Raw genomic sequence first — 14356 nt, forward strand, 5'->3', positions numbered from 1 at the left:
TGCATGGTTGCATTGGGTCTTGTATTTCTGAAACATGACAAGGATGTGCATCATGAATTGGATTATCGTGGCAATCAATTATGGATAGCCCTTGGGTAATTGCATCCTTGAGTGTATTGTTTGATGAGGACAATATGGAAGGTTCTTGTGAAACTTCTAGAGGTGTAGGGATAGATGCCATTGGAGAGTCAATTTTTTTGTGGGGGGATGAGGCATTGCTAGACATAAGTGTATTATCCTTATCTTCCTCAAAGAACTCACTTGGTAATTTCCTTAAGATCATTGCAATAAAGCCACCTTTCTTTCGAGGTTTTGACATAGTTGTATCTGGAATTTGAACTTGTTTGGAAAGGAGTTGGTTTGATGTCATGTTTTGATGTTGAACTAGATGTTGATCAGATTGGTTTGACATGTTCAAAATTTGGCTTGGTGTGGGTTGCAACCTTTGTTTTTGAATGTTTGGTTGACATTGATATTCCACCATTGGTTGAACCATTTGTGGACATTGTATAGTTGGTTGGACATATTGTTGAAATTGGACCATTGGTTGCATTGGTTGCATATGTTGGACAATTGGTTGAACCATTGGTTGTATTGGTTGAAAATCTGATTGATAGTAAACACCTTCTTGTTCTTGATGTGAAGGCACATAATGTTGAAATTGATGTTGTCTCTTTTCTTGAAATTGTTTCATCATCTCTATTTGGGAGAGGAGAGTGGTATGTCTGATCGTTCGATAAGAGACCTTACATCAATTGGCTCAATATTTGGATTTTGACCTGGAAGTTTTTGAAACATTTTGGACATTTGTGATCTATTCTTTGCAATGTTTTTCACTCTTTGTTCCAAAATCTCATTTTCTTGAGCTAGTTTCTCCTCTAGTTTTTGTATTTTGAGACTTGTTTCATCATACAAAGTTTGATCGATATTGCCTTGCTGTTGGGTTGGATATAATTGTGATTGCATTTTCGGTTGATATGTCAAACTTTGTTGCATCATTGGTGCTTGGAACCTTGTTTCAATAGACATGTCACTGTGCAAATGCAATATTTTTGGAATTTTTCAAGGATAATGTATGATATGCAACTAAGTGCAAACTAAATGAATGAGAATGCAACCTATGTTTTTGGTTGTTTTTCAAGATTTTGACAAACTTTTTGGAATGCAAACCTAAAAGAGACCCTTAGGAAATTGAAATGATGTCTAAACCTCAAAGGACAAAAGGACCAAGTGACAAAAGGACAAAATGACAATGTCTCCCCTATATTCTTGGATACTAAGCTAGGTTTGACAAAATGATATTGATGAGAAAAGGACAAAAGATTTAATAAGTTCTAGACTTCCTAACAATGACTTAGGTTTTATCAAAGATTTGGATTACTCAAGTATGACAAAACCTAGTTTTGACACTATATGCAAAGGGACAATTACTATGCAAGTGACCCTAATATGATATGATAATGACCTAAGCTTGATGAAGAGACCTAGGGTATGCAATGTATGACTATGGTATTACTCTAATGCAAGAGGACACATGCAAATGGATGACCCTTATTGATATGCAAAGGAGTATGACTTAAGATGAAACTTAACCTTGATAGTTGACAATGACTTTGCAAAATGCAAACCTAGGATGAACCTAAATGTAAGTGACATGAATATTGAGATAAGATTTTGAACAATGTTTGCTAACCATGTTTGAAGATGAGTTTTGAACCTTGTTGAACTTTTGTTGGATGAATGTCTCTTGTGTTTAATCTTATGTTGGATCAATTTAGCCTTGTTTTTGAAATGATATGCAATTCAACTTTTGACAAGTAAAGAATACAAGATATTTCAACTTAGACTCAAGACAATCATGCTCATTCAGAAATTTCTTAAGGTAGGCAAGGACATTAGGTACTTGAGAGGTAGACTCATTATGGGATTCAAGGAGAATACATAGATGCTTGACCCCACGGGCTCCCCTCCACGACACTCACTTCTCAGGGCAGCCAAGCATTAGTCCCCATGGAAATCTCCCCATGGTGAACTTAGTATCTCTTCCAAGTATCCAAATTTGTCCTTCTCAAGCAACTAGAAGGGTTTTTGGCCTCTAAAAACAAGGTGTGTAGTAAGGATTTCTGTTAAGCGTTACTCCTTGATGTCACGCAAGCGTGATTGAGACATTAAGCCCATCAAGATACCAAACAAATGTAGTCGCACAAGCATGATTTAGACCAAGAGGCCCTACTTAGATGTTGATATGAGAAAGAGTCCAAGGGTCATCACTTCCCAAGTAACTGCAATTCCCACATAACCCTTCCTTCAAAGCTTTCGCTCATCAGGTATTTGTTTATAGTGAGTTAGAATGCCAAGGTATTCTAGCCGTGCTCACTTTGGGTCGTTCCCTTCTCATGATTATCATTTGCTTACAAAAGCAAAGTGGTCGGGAAGGCAGGCCCTCTAAAGGAGACACACAATCAAAGACACGAGCATGGTATCGAAGATCTGGATTTCTGATCACCCTAAAAAGGATGAGAGCATACTCTCCTACTCCAATGTCACACTCAAAAATCAAAGCAAAAACATGTTCATTCCAACCTATTTAGAAATCACTAGGTGCCTAAAACATTAATGACAAACACCAAGTTTAGTTGTTTCTCCAAGGAAACCTGCAAAACCCAAGTTAGAATTTTGATGTGCTTATTCTTTGACTATCGATTCTACATAACACATGTTAGTAGTTTGATTTGTTGTCTTTGCCATGCGTATGCCAAGATTCTGCACAGATAATTAGTGTATATGGGGAAAATGGATAGCAATAAACAACAATATTGAAAGACTAAAATGGATTCAACCACCAAACCCTAGCCTAACAATGAACAAAGATCCACCATAACATATGAAGATAACCTAAGACAATGCAAAATAACTTAAAAATCACAAAGATTATACCATCACATGTCCACTAGGGTTTTGATCTCCATTCTTCCTATCTCCATTGATCTTGTTTGATATGCTTGCTCTCAGATTTTTTATGTGCACAAGAGCTCAATAAAGAACGGAATGTGGTTGCAAGTAGAATTGTAGTGTAGCTAAGTCCTCCAAAATTAGTCATTAGGGTTTGGTAATGAAGAAAGCATCTCCTTAAATAGAAGACACAATAGAAAATGGAGGGTTAAGATTGAGAGGTGTAAAAAGAGAGGTCGGCTAGGATTAGAGGGTAGGTATAAGAAATACCAAAATAATGAAAGGGGTAGGTAGTGTAGGAAATAAGAGATGAATGACATGTGTCATGTGTAGAAAAAGATAATGAATTAATTAAATAAATAAAGATTTATTTAATTAATAGAAGAAGTAGGATAATTAAATAAATAAAATATTTATTTAATTTAGGAAAGGGATAATTTAAATAAATAAATGTATTTATTTAAATGAGAAATAAGGCTAGAAGAGGATAAATGAATTAATTAAATAAATAAAGATTTATTTAATTAATAGAAGAATTAGGCTTAGATAATTAAATAAATAAAATATTTATTTAATTAGACATGACAATTTTGGGTGTCTACATTTTGCCCCTCTTTGAGACAATGCGACTTGTCGCGTTGTTTCAAAGAAAATAAGATGAACTGATACAGAGTTGCCCCAGGATGGGAATGATATGCCCCCTCGAGAGATTGGATGAAAAAGTCTGGAAAGATTGCAGACAATCTCTCGATAAGAAAGATGGGATAGAATGGACTGATTGGATAAAGTGACAAAGTCACGGGATGAGGAAGACTGACTCGGGAAATGAGGGCGAGGGCTAGGGTAGGCTATAAGATAGACCACGGGCAAAAGACATCCTCATTGTCATCCACACCCTTAGAAGATCATAGTGCAGAGCGAGAAAAGAGCAGCAGCAGTCAGCGGTGATGGCATTCGTTCATAGATTCGACCGTGTCCGCCGATTCCAGCGACCAACCGATGCAGGAGAGCCGGTAAGTACCCGAAAACCTCCTCGTACTTTCACGCATTTCAAGTTTTGTCATAAATGCATGTTTTAGGAGCAATAAATGCGCTAGAAATAGGGTAGTTTAATATTGCAAAAACGCGCAACCGCGTCTGTGTCAGCGCCAGGCGCGTCTGTGTCCAACAGGCGCGTCTGTGTTGGGTCCAGGCGCGTCTGTGCCTGGAACCGCGTTTGTGTTGAATGCGGACGCGTTTGTGAAATGTAGTAGCGTCTGTGATTTTTAGTAGCGTTTATGTCATGTAGGGACGTCTGTGTTCCCTGGTCGCGTTTGTGTCTGGCATAGGCACGTTTGTGTTCAGAAAGCGCGTCTGTGTTGCAGAGGCGCGTTTATGCAGTCTATAAGCGCGTTTATGAGTTAAAAGCGCGTGTGTGTTGAAACAGTGCATTTGTGTGTTTAAATGCATGGTTTTAGTCCTTTAGGTCAAATCGGCAGTTCTGTGATGAACATACGTTGTCGATTGGATAAGCTGCTGAGAGGATACACTCAAGCCGGTCCTCGAGGAAGATTAGGATAGATCAAGGCACTTTGTGATGAACAGGGAGCACCAGGATAGACAGCACTTTGTGATGAACAGGGAGTGCGAATGTGAGTGACACTTTGTGATAAACAGGGAATGTCACACACGTAGTACTTTGTGATGAACAGTGAGCACTACTAGGATAAATAGCAACACTTTGTGATGAACAGTGAGTGTCACTAGGGTAGATAGCCATATGCATTTAGGTAGCAAGTAGCATTTTGTGATAAACAGTGAATGCCACGATAACTAACAAGATTGATTTGCTTGACTGCAGGAGTATTTGCCGATGTTGGAGTCACGGGAGAGATTCCCATCGACTCAGAGACTGCGACCAGAGTTGTCTATCCAGGACATGATTTCCGTTGAGGAGATGGGCCTCACACATATGCTCTATGTGCCCGAGTTTCGGGCAAACATGGGGTTGCTGACTGCGTTGGCCGAGAGATGGCACTCAGAGACATGCACGTTTCACCTGCCGATGGGTGAGATGACAGTGACACTGGAGGATGTATACAGGATATTACATGTTCCCATTGATGGAGAGTTGATCCCCTACGACCGTGACAGTGACAGGGAGGCCTTGAGACGGGTCTTTCAGGATCCTGAGTTGGAGATGCGAACAGGCCATGTAGCCTGGGACACCATGACTGCCACAGGATTAGCATTGCCAGCAGTTGTTGGGGGAGTTATCAGTGGATATCTGTGTCCAGACAGGGCCACACGAGGATTGGCAGTGGGCTGGGGAGGGGCCTTGGAGACGCTGATGGCAGAGCACACTAGGTATGCATGGGGGCCATGTGTCCTAGCACATTTGTATTATGAGCTGCATCAGTTTGTATACCATGGATCAGTGGGTTTGGGCTGCGGTGTGACGCTCTTGCAGGTGTGGGCCTATGAGCATCTTCCCATCACACGACCGATTCACTTCAGAGGCAGAGGACAGGGACAGAGTTTTGTGCACCTATATGCGATGATTACATCCCAGCCTCGGATTGGGAGATTGGAGCACTGGAGGAGAGTCATTGATGACATTGACATGGTGGTCTGGAGGCCGTACCTGGGGTGCGAGGAGTGGGGGGACGATGCACTGGAGCTGCCCTACACCTTCCGGAGCAGGTACCTGATTGGGCGGACGCCCTATATATTAGAGAGACAGCTGGTGGATAGGGTATGCAGGCAGTATGGCAGGATTCAGAGGATGCCCCGAGGCTCGGGTATGTATGCCCGTACGGTCAGAGATCAGGTGCAGTTCGGCCCACTGCTATCATATGATCAGGCTGTTATGCAGCTAGCAGAGATGATGCCGATGTCATGGGACATGTGGCCAGAGGTAGATGATGCAGGGATGGACGCAGAGTACTCTGCGTACTGGGCAGAGCATCCATTTCCTAGGTTGACAGATCCAGCAGAGCCAGTGGATGGAGAGGGTGGAGGAGAGGATGATGAGGGAGGAGGGGATGGAGGTAGGGGCCGATGGAGGCGGAGGGGAGTGGTGGGAGAGAGACGGGTAGCACCTCGGAGGGAGGGAGGTCAGGAGAGAGCAGCTCCAGTGGTGAGAGGACGGGGTGGACTGCCCCTACAAGTGCCAGCAGCACAGGGTCCTAGAGAGGGACAGAGACAGGTGCAGCCAGAGGGACAGAGATAGGTACAGCCACAGGTACCTATACAGGCACAGGGACAGGTGCAGGCAGAGGCACAGGGACAGGCACCTGTAGAGGAGGAGCCACAGGCAGGGACGGAGAGTGGAGACTCCGAGGAGGATGAGGTGGTGAGGCTGCGGGAGATCTGCCAGGGCCAGGCAGATGAGATTGAGGATTTGGTTCGAGAGAGGAACCACCTCAGGATCAGGGTCCGAGATATAGAGCGGGAGAGGGATCAGGTCATCCAGAGATATACCGAGGCCGAGACAGCTCTGAGGGCAGGTAGGCGGGCAGCAGAGGATGCAGGGGCAGGCTACGCATATGTTTTGCGAGCCGGAGAGAAGATCGCCTACTGGAGGGATCTATATTATGCAGCCGTGCCAGCAGAGCAGCGGGCTAGGAGCTTCCAGAGGTCGTCGCGCACAACGACGGCTACGGGAGGGAGCCGCAGGAGACAGGCATCCAGCGGTGGGGTTATGGGGCCTCCACCACCACCAGAGGGACAGGGGGATCCTGGGGCGGGTCCATCTATAGCTCAGACTCCGTCGAGGCGAGGCGGCTCCGAGGGAGGGAGTTCCTCATAGCTATAGTGGGCTCCCATTGTATCAGTATATGTACCATTATTGTATTGTAGACACCTGCGGGTGATTCTTTTGTAGCCATATGATTCTTTTGACATCATTGTATTATGACACATTTGATTATATATATGAGATGATTCATCTTTTGCGGCAGCTATATGCATGTGTACCTTATGTGATGAGATGTTCTTATGTGATGCATGTTTTATGATATGGATGCTTATATGATGCAATGCCATATATTTTTGTTCTTTTATGTTGTATATGTGATGCATGATGCAAATCAAAATGATAATGCAAATGTTTATTTACATAATGAAAATGTGAGATGTGCTAACATGTGTTGTATGCAGGATGTGATGCAATTATAATATCTATATGTATGTATGAAATGCTTATATGTGGTGATGCAGGTGCAACTATATGAAATGCAAATGTTTTTGGTGTGTCATTATACTCAGTCATGTGATAGCGGGCTACGCGGACTCGAGAAGGACAATGGAAGTCAATCAAGAAAGGGGGATGGAAGACAGAAGATATGAACGTGAAAGAGCTTCTTGTGCGTTATCATCATTGAGCTTTATTATGGCAGAATAGGTTATGACAATCGAGGCATATGTTCGGCCCAGAAAGTCATTGTACCTGTTTGCATGGAGATAAGACAGTCACAAACAAGGAATGCCCCAGTTCATACTAGACTCACAGTGTCCTCATATCCTTGGACAAGTCATAGCATTACTAAAAGACAATCCACAGACAGCAAATGCAAATAGGTGACGATACCCCATCCTCGCCTTTCTAGTCAAAGACATCCTGGAGATAGAATCTCTAGTCAAAGACATCCTGGAAAAGCTAAAAGACATGTCACCAAAAAGATAAAACCAAAAGAAAACCAAGACTCGACACCAACATCCATTGTAGTCCTCAAGTTTAGTGTCTCTTGTCACTTGTATAAGTCAAATTTTGATTGTGGTCACAATGTTCACTTTCACAAAAAGGATAGATAGCACTGAACCATATGTTGTCTGAGTCTGTTGAAAGATTTGATTTTGTTGAAGCCCATTGTTGCTGCTGCATCTCATCTGAAACTGACTGATTCCATGAAACTGATACTTTATTGCGGAGAAGGTGAAACCTTATTGCGGATCTGTGATGCAAATGTTGCTTTATTGCGGATTGCGCGCGGATAGATTTGAAGGAAGCTGAAAGAAACTGTACTCCTCGAAACATGTGATGTTCTCAGTTCCACACCCATTACTAGACGTAGGAATCGGCCGTAGTCACAGATAGGATCTGATTTATTATGGATTGAGAGGGAGTGAAAAGGGAGGGTTTATTATGAATGGCTAACCAATCTTGGGTAGATCAATAACAAGCCATGATGGGAATGGGTAAGTTTATTGTGAGTGAATTGGTCGTGAGTGTGTGCGAAGTGAAAGAATGAAAGGGAATCCTGAAGGAGGGAGGAGCAAAGTCTCTACGCATGGCGCTGGTGACCCAGTTTTCACCATGGTACTTGCCCAGGGCGCCACCGAAGTGGTTTTCATCGTTGGACGAAATTATTTTTCTTTACTTTTTTGGATTTTGCAATTTTTTTGTTGTCACAAGGCGCCTGTTTGCCAGGTTTTCACCAAGTAACGATTTTTTTGTTTTTTAATTTTTTTGTATTTTTGAATTTTTTGATTTTTTTTGTGTTTTTGCATTTTTTTGATTTTTTTTGTGTTTTTGCATTTTTTGATTTTTTTTGTGTTTTTGCATTTTTTGATTTTTTTTGTGTTTTTGCATTAGGATACTCAAAAAGAGCTTACGTGTAGAACCTGCGAAGGTGCATGCTATTGATAGGATCCTCCAAAGATTCCCCTTCTGTAGTTGAGAGTTGATATGCCCCAGATCCATATGCTGCTGTGATGATGTAAGGACCAAGCCAGTTGGGTTCAAATTTGCCCTTCTTTTCTCTATCTTGCTGATTCTTGGGGTTCTCTCTGAGGACTAAGTCACCTACCTCAAATGTGCGAGGCTTGACCTTGTGATTGTAACTGCGACTCATTCGTTGTTGGTAAGCCTTGAGATGATTAAAAGCAGTGTGTCGTCGTTCCTCCAGCAGTTCTAGTTCTTGTAAGCGAGAGACCCTGTAGTCTTCATCGTTGATTATGTTTCTCAAGGAGACCCGTAAAGAAGGTAACTCGACCTCAATAGGCAAGATGGCTTCAGCACCGTAGACAAGTGAGTAAGGTGTAGCCCCTGTAGGTGTGCGGACACTGGTACGATAGGCCCAAAGTGTGGGATTGAGTTGGACATGCCAGTTACGGCCAGCGTCGTCGACTGTCTTTTTAAGTATTTTGAGAATTGTTTTGTTAGACGCCTCAGCTTGGCCATTACCTTGGGGGTAATATGGTGTGGAGAAACGATGAGAGATATGGAAGCGCTCACAGAGTTCACGAATATCCTGGTTCTTGAAAGGACGCCCGTTGTCAGTGATAATGGAAGTAGGAATCCCGTATCGGCAAATGATGTAGTTCAGGATGAAAGTAGCAATTTGTTTCCCAGTAACTTGCGTGAGAGGCACGGCTTCAATCCACTTTGTGAAATACTCTGTGGCTGTGATAATGAATTTATGTCCATTGGAAGGAGGAGGGTGAATCTTGCCTATGAGATCGAGTCCCCACTGACAAAAGGGCCAAGGAGATGCAAGTGGCTGTAGTTCTTGTGCTGGTGCGTGTATGAGGTCTCCATGAATTTGACACTGCTTACACTTCTTGACAAACTGATATGCATCTTTTTCCATAGTAGGCCAGTAGTATCCAGTCCTGATGAGTTTCTTGGCCAAGGTAGGACCACTAGTATGCGGACCACATATCCCTTCGTGCACTTCTCGTAACGCAATCTGAGCTTCGTCACTCTCTAAACATCTAAGGAGGGTGCCATCTAGACCTCGTCGGTATAGGATATCAGCTAGAATAATGTATCGGGAGGATTGGCGGATGAAAGTGCGGCGTTGGTTGTTCGATAAATCGGGAGGTAAGATGTTGTGGCGAAGGTATGTGAATATGGAACCATATAACTGGGATTCAGGACCAACAACACATATCATTTCCGTAAGAGTGATCTCATATGACGGAATCAGCAGGTTGTCAACCAGGAACTCATAACAGGTCTCATTTTGCGGTAGGTCAATGAGTGAAGCAATTGTAGCCATGGCATCAGCAGCGCGATTCTGTTCTCTTGGTATCTGCTCAAACTCTATCTTTGCAAAGTGTTGTTTCAGATCATCTACCAGTTGTTTGTAAGGCATTAGCTTTTCATCTTTTGTTTGATAATCATCAGTTGCTTGACGGATGACAAGTTGAGAATCGCCAAAAACACGAAGTTCCTGGATCTTCCACTGAACTGCAATTCTTAACCCAGTTGTTAATGCCTCGTATTCCGCTATATTGTTGGTACAAGGAAATGATAAGCGGTATGACTTTGGTATAGAATCGCCTTGGGGAGTTATAAAGAGTATACCCGCTCCTGCCTCATGCTGTGTGTATGAGCCATCAAAGTATAGTTGCCATGGCTTTGCAAGTGATATTGTTAGAATGGACTCATCTGGAAATTCTGACTGTAGAGGAACATCATCTATCATGGGAGCATCTGCCAGTTGATCTGCAATGGCTTGTCCTTTTATGGCTTTTCTGTCCACGTATTCAATGTCGAATTCACTCAAAATCATTACCCACTTGGCCAGCCGCCCAGTAAGTGTAGCTTTGTTGAGCAGATATTTTAGTGGATCAATTCTGGCAATCAACTTGGTCTTGTGAGTAAGCATATAATGTCGTAATTTTTGTGAAGCGAAGACCACAGCGAGACATGCACGCTCAATTGGTGTGTAGTTGAGCTCATATCCCACCAATGTGCGACTGATATAATAGACTGCTTTTTCCTTGCCGTTAGGTATTTGCTGTGCTAGTAGTGCCCCCAGTGCTGTTGGAGTAGCTGATATGTAAAGTAGCAATGGTTGATTCGGAATTGGTGGCATCAAAACTGGCGGGTTCAAAAGATAGTCTTTAAGTGCCTGAAAAGCCTGTTGACAGTTCTCGTCCCATTTGAACTTAATGTTTTTGTGTAGCAGGTGCTGGAAAGGATTGCACTTATCTGCAAGTTGTGCTATGAATCTTCGTATAGACTGGAGTCTCCCTTGTAAAGACCGAAGTTGACTGATATTCTTGGGTGGTGGCATGTCCAAGATAGCCTTGACTTTTGCTGGATCCGCTTCTATTCCTCTTTTAGACACAATGAATCCTAGGAGCTTCCCAGAGGTTACTCCAAAGACACATTTCTTTGGGTTTAATCTTACCTTGTATTTTTCCAGCCTATCAAAAGCAACTGAAAGTATGTCCAAGTGTGTATTTCTGTCTATTGATTTAACCAAAAGGTCGTCGACATAATCTTCCACCTTTACATGCATGAGATCATGGAAGATAGTAGTCATGGCTCGTTGATACGTGGCACCTGCATTTTTCAGCCCAAAGGGCATGACATTCCAGCAGAAGGTTCCCCATGGACAAGTGAATGATGTTTTATGTTGATCTTCAGGTGCAATCCTGATCTGATTATATCCAGAGAATCCGTCCATTAAAGATAACATCTCATGGCCTGCTGTGAGATCAACAATTAAATCAATGTTTGGTAATGGGAAATCATCCTTCGGACAAGCCTTGTTGATATCCCTGAAGTCTGTACATATTTGGATGCTGCGATCTGGTTTGCTAATAGGTACTAAGTTGGAAATCCATTCGGGATAATCAATTGGGCGTATGAATCCGACATCTAGTAATTTCTCCAGCTCTGCCTTGACTAGCAATGCCACCTGTGGATGCATTTTCCTCAATTTCTGTTTTACTGGTTTTGCCCCCGGTTTGACTGTTAAATGATGCATTACTAAGTCGGGGTCTAGTCCAGGCATATCAGCATAAGACCATGCGAAGTTGACTTGTCGTTCCTTAAAGAAGCTTATGAACCTTGCTTTCTCGGCCTCTGTCAATGATTGAGCCAAAAATATGTTGTGTGGAACCTCTGCTGTACCAATGTTTGTCTTTATAGTCTCTTCTACCAACATGGATGATTTTTCCTCGTATGATGCTGGGAGAATGTCAAGCCTTCCATCTTCGGGCGCCTCAGAGAGGTTTTCACCCTCAGATACGTCCTTTCTTTTTACTTTTTTAGAGTCAGAGAGTGCCACAGTGTGGTTTTCGCCATAAGACCCTTGTTTTGTCTTTATTTTCACATTTTTGCGACTAGAAGGCCCGACACCCTCACCAAAGTATGCCATCTTATTTAGCTCTATGGCATATCCTGCTTTATGGTCTCCAAGAGGAAGATCTTCGCGAATGCCAAGATAATCAACAATAGCTTCGTCATTTTGAAATGTATCAATCTGTGGTGGTCCATCCTGATCCCAGTCAATGAGTTGGGGGTGAACGAGGGGAAGATCTTTAGTGTTTTTAGAGTCCGCAAGGCTAATAGTGAAGATGTGGTTATATTCAGGTATGTCAAGGTAGTCATCGAGGTCGTCAATGGCACTCTCCTCATCAGTGTCGATCATGAGTGAGTCCAAATTATCATCACTAGTAGCACCCTCAGGGACAGGTGTCCTCATCCTATGTGATCCTGACCTAGGGCCCTGAAACGAAGCTTGTGCGGGATCCTTATGGGTCGGTTCTTGACCAACTCTGAATTTCTTGTAAAACTCCTCCTCCTCTGTAGGTTCATCTGGCTCTCTAAATGTCTCATTGAGTTCATAGTCGCTGGAGGATTTGTCTGAACCCCATTCCCACTCATTGGAGTCTGTGGAATAATTATCCTCTTGTTGAACTTCAGCCACTTTGACTCGCCATATCTGTTTTGTTCTCTTGTTTTGAATCTTGGGATTTAGAAAACCAAGCCCCTTAGAGCGTTCCCTTCTTGTAGTTAGCTCAGGTTGTAGAGGCTCCATGACACCTTCTTTGCGTAGTCCGAGAGGACTTTTTCCATCATACCTGAATCTCTGCAGAATTTTGAAACCTTTACCATAGTTTTCACAGGGTATTATAATTTGATCATGTGTATCATCCTCAGCATCCTTATATAGCATTTTATATAAACTTTCTTCCTCTAGTTCGCCCCATTTTTGAAAGACGGTAGGATCCCATTTGAGGAGCATGATGGAGATTTGCTTATTAGGATGTGGTCTCCCATATTCCTTGGGGGAGTTCATGACTTGTCGTAAGAACATTGTTTGATTCAGAGTGTATTCTCCCATGCCTTTGTCTTGAAACTTGGCTCTAAGTTCACCTTGTTTGGATGTCGAGGGCTTTAATGACTCAGGATCAATATATGCTGAAGAAGGAGTAGCCTCACGATTGCTGGGAATGATAGTCTCAGTATGTGATCTCAAGTTATTGCAATATATGAATGGATTTGGATCACCATTGACCATTACCTCGACTCCATTATGAGGAAATTTTATGCACTGATGGTACGTTGATGGAACTGCTCTCATTTCATGAATCCACGGACGTCCTAGCAATATGTTATATGTGAGGTCTAGATCCAGGACTTGACAAATCACGTCCTTTGTGACTGGCCCTATTCTTAGTGGTAAGATGACTGTGCCCTTGGACGAACGCTCTTCATCATCATAAGCCTTAATAGTGATTTGGTTTGTAGCATTCACAGCTTTGTCAGAATATCCCAATTGTCTGATGGTGCTCAATGTACAAATATTAAGACCTGCTCCTCCATCTATCAGGACTCGTTTTATTCGGTGTTTATGTATGAAGGCTTCAATATGTAGAGGTGCATTATGAGGCTGACTTATGGAGGCGTCATCGGCTTCTGTGAATGTGAGGGAGTGTGGGATGGATAAATATCCCACCATGGCTTGAAACTGATCCACGTTCAGATCAGTAGGGACAGCAGTATCTCTCAAGGTTTTGTCAAGGACAGCTTTATGTGCAGGAGATATACATAAGAGCTCAAGAATAGAGATGAGTGCGGGTGTTTTCCCTAATTGCTCTACAAGATCGTACTCAGGCTTAGTTGACGGAAGATTGGTATTCTTAGTAGAGGTACCTGGCAATGTGATCTTACCTCGACGGGTTGTAACATGACATTCAGAGGTAGATGTGGATGAAGATCCCACACCTTTTAGGACAATTTTAGGTCGCTGAGGAGGATTCTCAGGATGTTTATTTTTGATAGTAATGGTAGAAATATGATTGTCCATTGAGATGTGATTAATAGTGGAATCATAATTGTAAGATGTTCTGGTGTAATTGGCTTGATCATCTGTGACTTTGCCTTTTCCCTTGTCATGTTTTGGGAATGGTTCCTTAAACATCTCATGCTCTTGGTTAGATGAATGTCCCTCAATCTCAATATCTCCTCTGTCAATGAGATCTTGTACAATGTTTTTCAATCGATGGCAATTACTTGTCTTGTGACCCTTGCTTTTATGAAATTCGCAATATTCATCATCATTCCACCAATTCGGTTTTACCTTTGGTTCGTATGGAGGAAAATCTGGGACCGTGATCACTTTGTTTGCTACAAGCTTTTTGAATACTGATTCAAGTGGTTCTCCCAATGGAGTGTACT

This window comes from Cryptomeria japonica, chromosome 3, assembly GCF_030272615.1.
Source record: "Cryptomeria japonica chromosome 3, Sugi_1.0, whole genome shotgun sequence".
Classification (NCBI taxonomy): Eukaryota; Viridiplantae; Streptophyta; class Pinopsida; order Cupressales; family Cupressaceae; genus Cryptomeria; species Cryptomeria japonica.